Below are 13,394 nucleotides of genomic sequence, written 5' to 3'. Positions count from 1 at the left end.
AAGCTTGCTATTGTTATTGTTTATTTTAACTTGAAATTTAGAAAGAGGGAAAAACCCCTTTGAGTGATTTCGGCATTTCAAAAACGAAATCTTTCTCAAAAAGGCCTGCAAAGCTTGCTCATGCAGTTCCATTTGCACTTTCGTCGAGGATTCAGATTTTCTAAATATTTTGCTCATTGTGTTTATCCAATCCTCCAGAAATTCCTCCCCAGACTATGCCAGATTTAAATTCTCCAATTTATCTGGAATTGATCAGAAGATGGATCCTGCAGTTTATCCAAGACAATTTTAAAAAGTTTTCTCCGAAGTTTTAAGAGAGTTACTTCAGCGATTCCCCGATGACTCAATGAATGTCTTCAGGAAGATCTATAAAATTTCCTCCAGATTCTCTCAAGGAATTTCTTCCAAGAATTATTTAAAAGATTTTTATAGAAATTTCTTCAAGATTATTATATTTCCAAAGATTTTTCTAAAAAAAGCTTCCTAAAATTCCTCTATAAACTGCTTAGAGGATTTCGTCTAAATAGTTTTCGAGTAGTCCTTCAAGAAATTGTAGTTCTAGTATCAGGATTTCTTTATAAATGTCTCTTTATTGTTTTTTTCATTTTGATCATCAATAATTAGAAAACAAACATTCAGAAATTAGGCAAAACGCTTACATAAATTCGTATACAGAACTTTCTTAACAAATATATGTTCTATTTGCGAATGCACGAAAACTTTTTCCTCATCCAACTTAGGCTCTAACAGAAAATATACAAGGAAATCATTCGATTTTTTCTTCGGGAATTTTATTCTCCATTTCTTAACAAAATCATAAGTCGGAAATTCCAGAATCAGATTTCTTCAGAATTTCTTTCATTAACTACTCTACGAGCTTCTCCCAGATTGAACCACAGTTTTATCCGAGGAATTTGCCAGAAAAAAATGATCAGATATCTCCTCGAATTTCTACAAGGGTTTTCCAGGAAATTATTCGAAAACATTTACGAGAAAACCTCCATAGGTCACTCAAGCAACTCGTTTCCAATTTCTTTGAGGATACTGGTTCTCTCAAGAGTTTTTCCATTTATTTTCTAATCCTTCAGATATCCCTTCAAGGACTCTTCTATAATTTTTTTTCTATGATTTATCGTGGACTGTTTAAAGTATTCTTAAAAAAATAAGCAGGAGATGAATCTCGAAATTTAACCAATATTTTTTTTATTTCATTCGATTTTTTTTTCGAGGGTTGCTACAAAAATTCACCGACGACTAAATAAGCTACTCCGAAAATTTCCACTAAACTTCCTCCAAATTCTCAATAAAGATTCTTCCAAGAAATTATTAATTGATGACCTCCACAAAATTTCACTTCACGAAGAAAAATGTAAAAAATAATAATAATAATAATAAATAAAAAAAAAACATCTCTTTTTTCAATGTTCATGATAGCGATTCTTATATTTCGCTATAGTTTTATTACTTTTTACAGTAACAACCAATTTATAAATTACTGAACAGATGTATGTGATATATTTTGGTCCCTATTGAAAAGATGACATCTGTCTGTCCAGCTTCCCCAGAACGGTTCATGCATTTATGGAGGAAATCTGGCAAGAATTTTAAGTAAAATGTTTTGGAAAGAATTTCGGTCTGAATTTATAAAGACAAAAATATTTGAGTTTTTTTCTTCTTCCTAAATTATGGGCATAATTTATGGTAGAGTTTCGGGCAAAATTCGTACTCACTCCTTGTTCCTCCTTGTGAGGAAATTGTTATTGCAAAGGAATTTAAAAAAGTTTTGCAGGATCAAAATCTTGCAAAGTATGTCATAGTTTCATAAGGGATTTCTGTCAAAAACTCTCTTGACATTTTTTTTATTATTTACATACTATATTAGCAGATTAAAGGCCCTCTCAACATAGTGCCCTCGGGCCCCCCATGTTTGTGAATCTGGTCCTGTTCTCTCCAAAATCTACTCTGAGAGTTCTTCTAAGTATTTCTTTTGAAATTCCATTGCGGATTCCACCATTATTATTTTTCAGGATTTCTTTAGGAGGTCCTCTAAGGGATTTTGCATAAACTACTTCGAGGATTCTTACAAGGATTTCTCTAAAAATTCCTCCGAAGATTCTATCATAATTTTCGTCGAATATTCTGGAAAATTCGAGGGCACTCCAAGAATCTTCTCCGAGGCTTTCTTTTAAAAAATTTCCGCTACAGATTGCTCTGTGAATTCTTCTTTTTTTAAGAACTTATCCATTCTCAAAAAACCCTCCAGAAATATCTCCCAGAATTCATTCATTAATGAATCGAAGATTCTTCTTGGAATTCTTATGGACATCTTCTGAGATTTTTCAAAGTATTTTTCACGAGTTGCTCACAGGATTTTTCCAGGAATTTCTTCAAAGCTTTCTCCACAAATTGCTCAAATTTTTCTTCTGGAATTTTTCGTTCAGATGTTTCTTTAAGGACTCCTCCAGTATTTTTCACACGATTTACTCCTGCAATTTCTCCGAAGCAAGTCTTCTGAAGTTTCGTCCAGTAATACTGTCAAAAGTACCAACAAATTTTGGCTGAGGTAGCAAACAATAAATGGTTGAAATAATTATTTTGGTGACCTAATTAACGAAAATCGTGACTAAATAATGACCCTAGCGAAACTATTGATTTTTTTTGCAAGGCTTATGGAAAATTGTCAGGTGATGTTTTCTAAGAAATTTGATATGTAGCAGTTAGAGTATTATTGAACGAATTTGAGATTTTTTTAGAAAGTATTTATTTGTGGAATTCTTCTGAATATCGTGTGACAGGCTCTAGGATACTCTATGGCCAAGAAGTCAAGAAAATTTCCATTTCGAGAACTTTCTGGACAGACCGGGAATCGAACTCGTCATCCTCAGCATAGTCATGCTGAATACCTATGCCTTTACAGCTGTGGTTTTTGGGCTCTATTGGGCGCCTTCTCCTAGGGGAAATTAGATCTATCGCATACAAACCGCAACCGATCTAACTTGAATGCACGCCGTGCCGGACCCGAGCAGAGGCCAAGAACAAATCAAGGACAAAATAATAACTTGCTAGGAACAAAAAATGTAATTATTGCCAAAATTGTTATTTCTTAGTTATTATTGAATAACAATAAATAACTGAATAATAACAAAATATGTAATCATAGAATAGAAAAATAAGTTCTTCTGAGCATTCTAAGTGAAATGACATCCCAATGGCGCAATCATAACTTGTTTTGTTATTGATGAGTTAAGAAGTATTTATTTTATATTAAATCGAATATTGATAAAGAGCTAATTTTGTTATTGGTTTGTTAGGAAAAAGAGCTAAAAGAACAAAAAATAATAACTCACTTTGTTCCAGAAAAAATAAATAATAACTATTTTTTTATTATTAGATCAAACCAAGGACTAAACATTTCTGAACTTACAATACAGTTTTTATTTCAATCGTAAGAACAAAATTTACAATGACAATAACTCGATAATAACGTTTTCAGGTATTCTGCATTTTGAAATATTTTGCCCTTGGTTTGTTCTCATAAGGATAAAATTAGTTATTATTAAGTTATTTTCTGGTACAAAGTCAGTTATTATTTTGGTCTTTTAGCTTTTATTCCCAACAAACCAATAACAAATTTTGCCATTCAGCAATTCATTTTTAATGGCAAAATTTGATCTTCGTTAGTTATTTTCTTCTACCCGGGGAGCGCTACCCGAGCAGGAACGAATAACTGACACATAACTGCAGCATACCAGGTATCATATCAAGACAAGGTATTGGTCAGTCATCCAGGTATTGAAAATAACTTATTTAGGTATTTTGTAGGTATTGATAAAATACCGAGTTATTAGTTTGGTGTTGAGGACTGCTTGAGGTGTTATTCAATTATGGCAAAATCGCTATTTGTATGGAAAAATCACCGATTATTATTTAGGTATTGCCATATCTGTTGTCATTATTCACGCGTTATGTACAGAATACACACCAGTTATTAATTTAGGTATTTTACCTCTTATGCAGGGCTTCTTGATACCTTATCAGATTGTAGGTATTCGGTTTTACATACCTGAGTTTGTTATTTTTCAGCTATTTTCTCCTGATCCGGTACTATTGTTAAAGCCGTTTCGTGGAGATTCAAGGGGTATCAGATGGATTCCATGGAGGGTCGAAGATGTTTCCTTGGGCAAACCATAGATTTCAGGTAGCTTTAGAGTCATTTCAAAAGGGTTTCGGAAGCGTTTCGGTGATTGCACGGCCATTTCAAGGGGACTCGGGGCGTTTCTAAGATTTCCCATGAAGGTTCTTGAGAGATTTTGGGTTTTTTATTATCCAATCGATACCGCATGATACCTTTGTTTTTTTTTTTTTTAATATATTGAATTCGGGAGCATACGATTACTAGTGGCTCCGTAATCCTGTATCATGTAAATGTCTGCGTGTATTATTACTTTCCGAAAACCCTGTACGAAAGCTGTATACATACAAGTAATGTTTGGAAATAAGTTTTGTTTTTGAGGAGCCACCCGAATTTGTATGATTAAAACCACCAAGTCAAAAATTTTCTTGTTTAATTGTTGTAAATTCATGTTCGTTGACTCTTTGATCAATTTCCATGCGGAAGGTACAGTCAGTTATGAGTTTTCGCATGAAAGAGCAACATTCAACCATCTAACTCACCGCTACCAGCCCTGCACGGGATCTCTGTACCAACTTGGCGCTCTGTGCTGGCCCGATCGATCCGATATGTGTGCGTTGCATATTTACGATCCACCATCATCACCACCCCCATCAGGTGGTCCGGGTCTGCACGTCGTCGTCGTAACCGCGCAGTCCAGAGGTCGATCGCTTCGGCAATGCAGATTACCCACCCGCCATAGCTCGCTTGCCAGTCAGTGGAGCTTACTTACAACACGCGTCGTCTTTGCGATCGTTCAGCAACGATCGCGCACAAAACAGCAGGAGAAAGATACCGTACCGCGGGCGCTTCGTCGTACTGTACGTACACTACACACCTCGGGGATATCATTTACACACTACCGTTATGTTCGATTCGTATTCTCCCCGGGCTGAGCACCGGACCGGAGTGTGTGCAAACTTTGGAGGGTCGTTGTCACGTTGTCTTTGCGAGTTAACAACAACAACAAAAACAACAAGGAACAGGCCAACGAGTCTTCTTCCAAGTGGTTCGACTGGAAAGCAGAACACTGCTGTTGTTGTTGTGCAAAAGTTCCACAGTTCCATTCCAGCCAGGTTTTGCGCGGAGGCGGTATGGAGACCCGGTCGCAACTGGTTTGCATATGTGACCAAGTGTGGAGTGTGTGAATGTTGAAAGGGGAGAAAGAATTTGTTGGTTTCTGCGAGGTTTTGCGTCATTTGGTCGGAAGATTGGGAAATGGGACTGTATGTATACATGTATTCTTGCAGAATATTTCAAAGTTCAGAGGCCCATTTCTTTTTTATATTTGAATATTTTTGTTTGGCATTCATTACAAACTATCAAAAACTGAATCGAAGAATTTGTTATTTAAGACTCTCAGAGGCTACACTAATTTTAATAAAATAATGGAAATTGTTGCTACGGTTCCTGAGCAGCAAATTTCATACGCTAATGTCAAAAGACTACCGTTTCTGCGTAGTGTACAGTGTCTAAAGTTCAGTCCTAGGTTGGAGAGGGAGCCCAAAAATTCGTGATTTATTAACGGCCACGACTTAGCACTTACTATCTTGTGCCTAAAAAATCGGCAAACACTATAAGCAAAGCTGAGCAAGAGCAGAATGTCCACAGTAATGAACAAGCCATCTATAAACAATGCCTTGTCATTAGTAATCAGCTAACCAAAGCGGATCTGTTCCGCTTACACCCAGTGCAGCGAACTATCGTGACCATCACGAGAGAATCGTGAGATTCGATTGCAGATGTCATTCTTCCCAAGTGATACGAACCAGCTGGCATATCACGCCCGAGAGAGTAAGTTTCTCTGAGCAGTGGGTGCATGGCGGGCAAAACGAGAGAGAATTTACCGTAAAACAGGCACTCTGCGTGGTGCGCTTTGCGTGTGCGTTCTACCGGAGCTATGCACAAAGCGAATGGGATTCGTGACGTCGTAACGTCGTCGTTTCGCATACCGTTGTTGGGCATGCCTCTGTTTCTCACAGCAAGAGATGAAGGAGAGCATCATGACAATCGTAATCGTCATATCCATATCAGTGTTGATAGTCACAAAACAAGAATGGTGGGTGACGTGTATGAAATTCAGTCTTTTCTGTTGTAACCAACTATGGATAGAGTGAATCAGCAAGCGCAATGCCAGGGTCATTCTAGTTATGGAATAATCAGCTTCTATTTGTTTAGATCGCTGATGGTTCGCACTGTTCTGCACCCCCTTCCCGCTGTGCACGGAATATTTCTATTTTATTTTTATTTTTATTTTTATCTGTATTAACGAGATTTTTAGCCCTAGGCTAGTTCATCTCGGGACCCACGCTTTACTTCCCTTCCGAAGGAAGAACTCACATTTTTTTTTGCGAGTTTGTCGGGAGTGGGATTCGATCCCAGGTCCTCGGCGTGATAGTCAAGTGTTCTAACCATCACACCAGGTCCGCTCCACAATTATTTCTATTTTGTTCCCAAAGTTCTTTTGGGTTTATTGCAAGAAGTTGAGCTATTTGAATATGAACTTGTATGTTTGTACTCTGTGCTGGTGGTGTAGTAATGTTGAGATTTCGAAATTCTACCAGTGGAAGAATCACAATTTCTTCCGGATATTTCGTTTAAATTCATTGCCAGTTTCTCGCAGAGTTTTTCCTTGAAATTATCAAAGGTTTTTTGTTTCTGCTTTGGCCTTTTCCAGTTTTCCCAACTATATTAAGAGATTTTTACGTCTTTGCTTCCATAAATAGCTTGGAAGGATTTTCACGACTTCAGGTTTTTAGCGATTTTTCGCAAGGTCTCTGCTGAACTTTCTTCCAGAGTTTCTCACTGGATTCCTCACGGGGTTCTATCCATATTTTTTTTTTTATTCTTCCAGGAATTTCTCTTAGTGGTTTCGGAGTAGTTTCTCTCGGGATTTTTGCAAAAGTTCTCCTAGGGATTTCTTCCAGAGACAGTTTTTATATATTTTTATTGTATTTCCTTGTGGGTTTTCACGCGTAGTTTCTTCCGGAATTCCTTTTAGAGGTTTTCAGAGTCCTTAAATTTCCTTAACATTTTCTCCTGTGATTAGTCCTAGAGCTTTCGATTTTCTTTCGAAGTTCCTCTTGAGATTTCAAAAATAAGTCTTTGCGGAGATTTTGACAAAGTTTGACTGGGATTCCTTCAGATATTTAGCCGGGAATTTCTTATAAAAAAATCTCGTAGTTATCCTAAGAGAAAAATCTTGCAAGAACTCCGGGAGCAAGTTTTAAAGAAATCCTAAAAGCTCTTGCATGAATTCCAGGCTCAGCAAAAAATCTTAGGACAAAGTTCAGGATAAATTTTGAAAAAACTCTGAGAGACATCCCAGGATCAACACCGGAAGGAATCTTCTGAGAGAAGTCCCGTGAGAAACTCCCAGAAAATCTAAAAAAAAATCCCGTGAGAACCTTTGGAAAATATACCAGCTGAAGCTTCTGAAGAAATGCAAGAAGAAACTCAAGAAGAAAGCTATCGGAAATTTCTTGAAGAAATCACTGGAGAATCTTTTATTATATTTTATTTTATCTTATTGATGCACAAGGGGGTCATGGGGCCAAGTCTCCAATGCAAGTCCAAGAACTCACATCGTCCATAATATACCGTGGAACTTGGGAGTAGGTATAGCAACCTTTTTATCCATGCGGCATTTAAGTTTTGCGTGGCCTTAAGGTTGAGGAAAAGTTGGAGATTGATTTTGCGTATTGAGCTGTGAAAGAATGTGTTGTTAATTAAATGGTCAACGTTATTTACCTTTGCATATTTTCACACAAAATAAACAGGCTTGACGATATGGTGCGATATTCTTCTTGTTCTTGTATCTTCAATATTGAAAAAATTGATTAATAATAATTTCAAGAAGGGCAAATTGTGTATCAACTTCCTTTCTGCAAATAGAAATCAAATATATCAAAAACAACAAAAAAGGACCGTGACGCTTCTTGGTTTGATCACGAAAAGTATCGGTTCTTGTTGGCACCACGAGTGTTCATCTTTCTCTGTAGAGTAAAGATACATTTAAGCCTCGAGACCTGACGGCAATCAAGCTGATCACAAGGTTGTGCATTTGCCCAGGGAAGAAATCATTGGAGAATCTTCGGAAAAAAAATCCAGAAAAAAAAAAACTCCTGCTGGAAATCAGTGAAAAACTTCCAAAAACCTTTGGAGGAGCTTCAGTAGAAATTCCATGAATAACTCCTTCAATAAGAATCCCGAGAGAAACTCTAACAGAAATTCCGTGAAAACATCTGCGATATATCCTGAAAGAAACTCTTGTGTAGATCTCGGGAAAAATCCGGGTACAAACTCTCAGGAACTCTGGCAGCAATACCCGTAATAATTCCAGGAGAAATCGATCAGAATTCCAAAATCCTGGAAGATTCTAAAGGAAGAATACCGAAAAAAAAATATTCCAAGCTGGAAAAACAAAAATGCTGGTAGGAATCCGGAAAAAATTCCGGAAGGAATTTAAAGAAGACAATCAAGCAAATGGCGTGAAAAAATACGGAAGAAATTTCAAGAGGTATTCCCAAAGAAATTCCAGAAAGAAATCCTGACAAAATTTCTGTAAAAATCGTTGTAGCCGATTTTCTAGATGAATACACTAACACAAAATAATCGAAAACTTTTTTTATTCAAACAAACGATGTAGGTAATTCTGTGGACTCTATTTTTGAGAAGATCTACAAGTAATAAAATCCGCTACCTTTTGTTCATACGACCCAATGTTTTTGTTTTTGGTTTTTTTTTTTATTGGTGCAAAATTTCACTGAGTATTCACGGTACTTCCTGAATATTGAAGGTTTTTCCCTGTTAAATAAAACTTTCATTAGGATTCTTGGTTTTCCAGGTTTTTTCAGTTAGTAGACACCCTTTTACAAAATAGCTAGGAGCTCTAAAATTGTGTCTCGAATTTCCACCAAAACTTGCTGCACAAATTCCAACATAATGTCAGGTCTCATAGTTATTTCAGTGTAAGTTATTCCGCAGTTTCCGTAAAATCTTCTAGTTCACCCACTGTCAACTATTTATTGAATTGCCCCCAAAACATATTAGGCTCTTTTTAGAAAAGAATGTCATCAATCCTGTAGAGCTGATTGACATTCTCTCCTAAAATCAATTAATCATCTTGGAATGGATCTGTCACGCCAAGTACCTATCTATGATCGAATCCCACTCTCGATTAAACTCAAAAAATGTGGGTTCTTCCTTCGGAAGGGAGGTAAACCGTGGGTATCTCTCGTTAAGGAAATACAAAAATAACATGATTTGGAAATTATAGATTCCAAAATTGGAAAGGTAATTAAGACTGGTCACCGTCAGAAAATTCTAATATTATAATCCCAAGCTAGCTGCTTCAGAGTTTTTTTTTTCATGTTCTCAAAATCAATTTGGGCTTTTCGAATGTCTTGACAGCTTCAGAGAGCTTTTCAGGAAAATCTCTATTCATTCTTCAAAAAAAACTGGGAAGATGCTCTACAGATGTTCTACACGCCTGAGGTGAACCAGCCTAGGGCTAGGTAAAGCTAATAATAATATTCTACATTAAGTGTTACTTGAATTGTTTCAGAATACTTCGATGAAAAGGAAATATTATTTTAGAAAGTTTTCCACACATTATTTATTCCCAAGATTTGAGTGTTTTGTTAGGTGCACAGATCGATTCCAAATTTTAACTGGACCTTCTTGATGGCTTGATATTTAACTTGCTTAAAAATAAGACTATTCCATGCAAAGTTTTAAAAGCTATCGCAAATTACTAACTTTAAAAAAAAATCACAAAATTTTGATTTTCTAATAATTATGAAATTTGTAATTTAGACGAATATGTTTTTCTACAAAGCTGATCAGTCCAACGAAACGCGTAACTTTTCTAAGTAAGCTGTTTGTTTTCAAAATATTTCAGAAATTAAAATTTGGCCTTTCTTTTGTGTGAGAGTTTTGCGATGTTTTCAAACAAAAAAAACATGCTTAGGAACACCTTTTGCACAGATCAAAATTCAAGTTATTTAGAATATCCTTGCAAAATTTGATCAAATCAATCGGTGCATTAGTAACTGAGACTAAATCCCTCAAATTTGAGCATTTTGTATGAATAATACAGCCAATGCGCGCTTTATTCTGCTCAGTACTGTACTTATGGCATTTTTCTCACAATCATAATTTATGATTTAAACCAAAACAGCAAAAAATAAAAACAATCAAGAGCTCTTGTATTTTTACCCAGCTTTATATAAGAACTCTTCAGGAAATAAAAAAGACAAAATCCGTAAAAGAATTTTAGCAACAATTTATTTTAATTGTTTATAAACTTTTCGAGGAGTTTAAATCCAAGCATTCCTTAAATGGTTCCGAAATTCCTTCGAAGATTTTTCAAAATGGAAAACCAACGTACTGGTGATTATTCTGTTTTCCCAAGAGAATCTTAGTAATTTAGTCAGAAGCTCTTAATGCATTTTTTTCAGAAAAAAAATCCACGCATGTTTCTCCAAAAAATTGCGTAGATTTATCTATGAATTTCGAAAAACTTTTCAAGAAATAAGAGCATTTTTGAAAGAAGTGAAGTAGGAATTTCCTCGACATTTTTTTATCCCAGAGATTCGAAAGAAAACCCTTCAATTAATAATTGTAGGAGTGCCAGAAAATAATTGAAGTATTTATTTATAAAATTGGATTGAGGTCCAGTGAGCTCTAGTGGAAAAATAAAGCCAGAAAGAATCATGGAAAGAATAAACAAAACAAGAACTTTATCAAAACTTTTTTCCAGAAGTTCGTGAAGAATTCATTCAGTAATTGCTGATGCATAGCTTCAAGATTTTGAAAACATTTTTTTATACATGGAATATTAACCCTAAAAAGGATACCTGGGGTCCATTGGACCCCAGGCGCCTTTCAGAGCTCGTCTTTGATGGAACACACTCAGCGAGGTGACGAAACTGAGGCCATGAAGGTATCCCTTTTAGGGTTAAATACAACCGTGAGATAAGTTTCCGCAGAAATTTCAGCAGTTTTCTTTGCAGATTTTCTCTTACAAATTCTCGGTACTTTACCAAGCCTTCGATGTTATAAATATCTATGTTTTCCTTGGCCTGTAATAAATGAAAAAAAAAATCGCTTCTGCACGGATGTAGAAGGCTTTGTGAAAGTTTACGATAACGTTATTCAATAGAATGATCTATATTAACCCTTCTTAGGTGTTAGGTTTTTCACGCCGCGATGGCGTAGTGCACGTTCAGCGTGCCTGTCTGGGTCATATTGACCCCAACATGCTACTAGGGTTAATAGTACGTTTAGTGACTATGCACATTATTCGGTTTAAAATTTAAAAAACACTATTGGAAAAAATCTTCAAACTTCTCGTGGAATGCAACTCGTACACAAAATTATCCCCAATGTTTCAGTAGAAATCAGAAAATTCCTTACGTCTGCCTTTGCCAGAAAACTGCTCCGTTTCTGCTCCTTTTCTGTAATCCGGTCACTGCATCAGATAGGACTGCAAAACTGACTTCGAAAACTTCGCACTTCAGCTCACCGATTTCAATGCTAAATCCAGCAACTCTTTTACTTCTTCTCTTCTGTTGTTATTGCGATTCTTTCTTCATCTCCAGACTCCGGACTCCACCAGCAACAACAGTAACAATAACAGCCCCCAATCGACAACGGGCCCAAAGTTGCCAACTTTTGACCAATCGCACACCAATCCACAAATCTTTTCGATTTCAGTATCACTGGTTTTTCCTGTTTGTTTTCTTCTTCACAGCACAGCACTTCATGACATGGCACTGCGCTGCTGCAGCCAGAGATCGAGACTCACCGCGCGCGCGATCGACACACTCTCTGGGCCCTCCAGCCAGCTTCTCACTCTCTTCTCACTACTGGAAACACCTTCAACTTCGAACCACCAGCTGAACCAGTACCAGCAATAATAATAACCAGCAACAGCACCATCAATTCCCGAAACGAGTTTTCCAACTTTGTCACACTTATCGACGCGCGACTTGCGCGACCTATCTCTCCCAGGTAGGTCAATTTCAACGCCCTTCGCAGGATCACCCCAATATCTCGTTATCACTTTTGTCACTACTGTTTCGGCGACACTTGATCCGAGGCGAATCCGATCACCCAAACCTTCACCATTCTTCTCGAAAAATTACCCACACAGAACTCTCGAGGAACTGTGAAAATATGCAACGACACCAAATATGAACGAGGAACGGATCTCTCGTGCGACGTGCGGCTTATCGTCGGGAACTCTACCATGGAACTGCGCGAGCGAGCTGGATCAAAACATGATCATCACGGTCTTCGTCTCGGTTCGTCTGTCCGTCCGTTCCGACCGCCGCGTCGCGTCGTCGTCACCGTCATTGCTTGTGCCTTGGGTTTAGCTGGGCTGGTTAGAGCTCTTGCAATGTTGGCAAAACATACACACATGGACCGACCGGGCTCGAAATGGAATGCACTCACCAAAAAGTGGTCAATGTAAGTATAAGAAGAAACGTCAAGTAGATATCCATTACGAAAAATTGCGAATCGACCGGGAATCGAACCCAGATGACCTCACTCAATATCCGTGCGTTTACTGATTCGGCTATATGGGCAAAAAAAAGGTCGTACATTATCTAACTGGATCTAGTAACAACGCCTTGAGTTTTTCGCATTTTCTGTATGTTTCTTCAGCAAGAGCTTTCATCTTGAACGAAAATTTACCGTTCATTCAAACTACGTGCGATATTTGTTGGTTCAGGCTTTTTTCCATCGATTTACACTGACCACATTTTGTCGTGTACATGTTTCGTCAACTCGTACACAAACCCACACGATTACGGACGGTCGCAGCGGTGATCATGAAGAGTGGTACACCCAGTTGTTGGTGCTTCGTCGTCGTCGAACGAATCGGACAGACAGACAGAGTCGCACCAATACTCACAGAAGCGCAAAACAAGCTTTTCAAGCTTTTATGCTATGCTTGCGTGGTGTGTATCATACCTACATATCGATCGATGTGCACTTCTTGGTGTTGTGGTCGCGGTTCTTTCGATCGGTTCGCGCACATTCGGAGGGTAAGTTAAGATCGAAGATCGATCGCAACAAGTATGTAAAAACGTTGTTAGGCTTAGCGTTCCTCTACAACAGGTTCCTGTGGAGGTGTGTGTCTGCTGTATTGCACACGCTAAGCCGCTGAGGTCGTGTAAGGATGCTAACATGGGCCTACTTGAGGCGTTAAGAA

The 13,394-nt window shown here is 37.5% G+C and overlaps 1 protein-coding gene across 5 annotated transcripts in view; it reads right to left on the bottom strand.

The window, feature by feature from the left end:
* The window catches only part of LOC109423693 (tyrosine-protein kinase Btk), a 471,634-nt gene that overhangs the window by 293,673 nt on the left and 164,567 nt on the right, over nucleotides 1–13,394 (bottom strand). The window contains exon 1 of one of the 5 annotated variants that reach the window (XM_062850403.1): nucleotides 11,591–12,681. The exons of the other annotated variants lie outside the window; for them this stretch is intronic. The gene's annotated coding sequence lies outside the window, so the exon portion shown is untranslated. Of the gene's footprint in view, nucleotides 1–11,590; nucleotides 12,682–13,394 lie in introns of those variants that run through there. 5 annotated transcript variants of the gene reach the window in all.

The sequence above is a fragment of the Aedes albopictus genome, chromosome 2, assembly GCF_035046485.1.
Source record: "Aedes albopictus strain Foshan chromosome 2, AalbF5, whole genome shotgun sequence".
In the NCBI taxonomy this organism is placed as follows: domain Eukaryota; kingdom Metazoa; phylum Arthropoda; class Insecta; order Diptera; family Culicidae; genus Aedes; species Aedes albopictus.
Note: the sequence above shows the minus strand (reverse complement) of the source record. Positions and strands in the feature narration are given on the sequence as shown.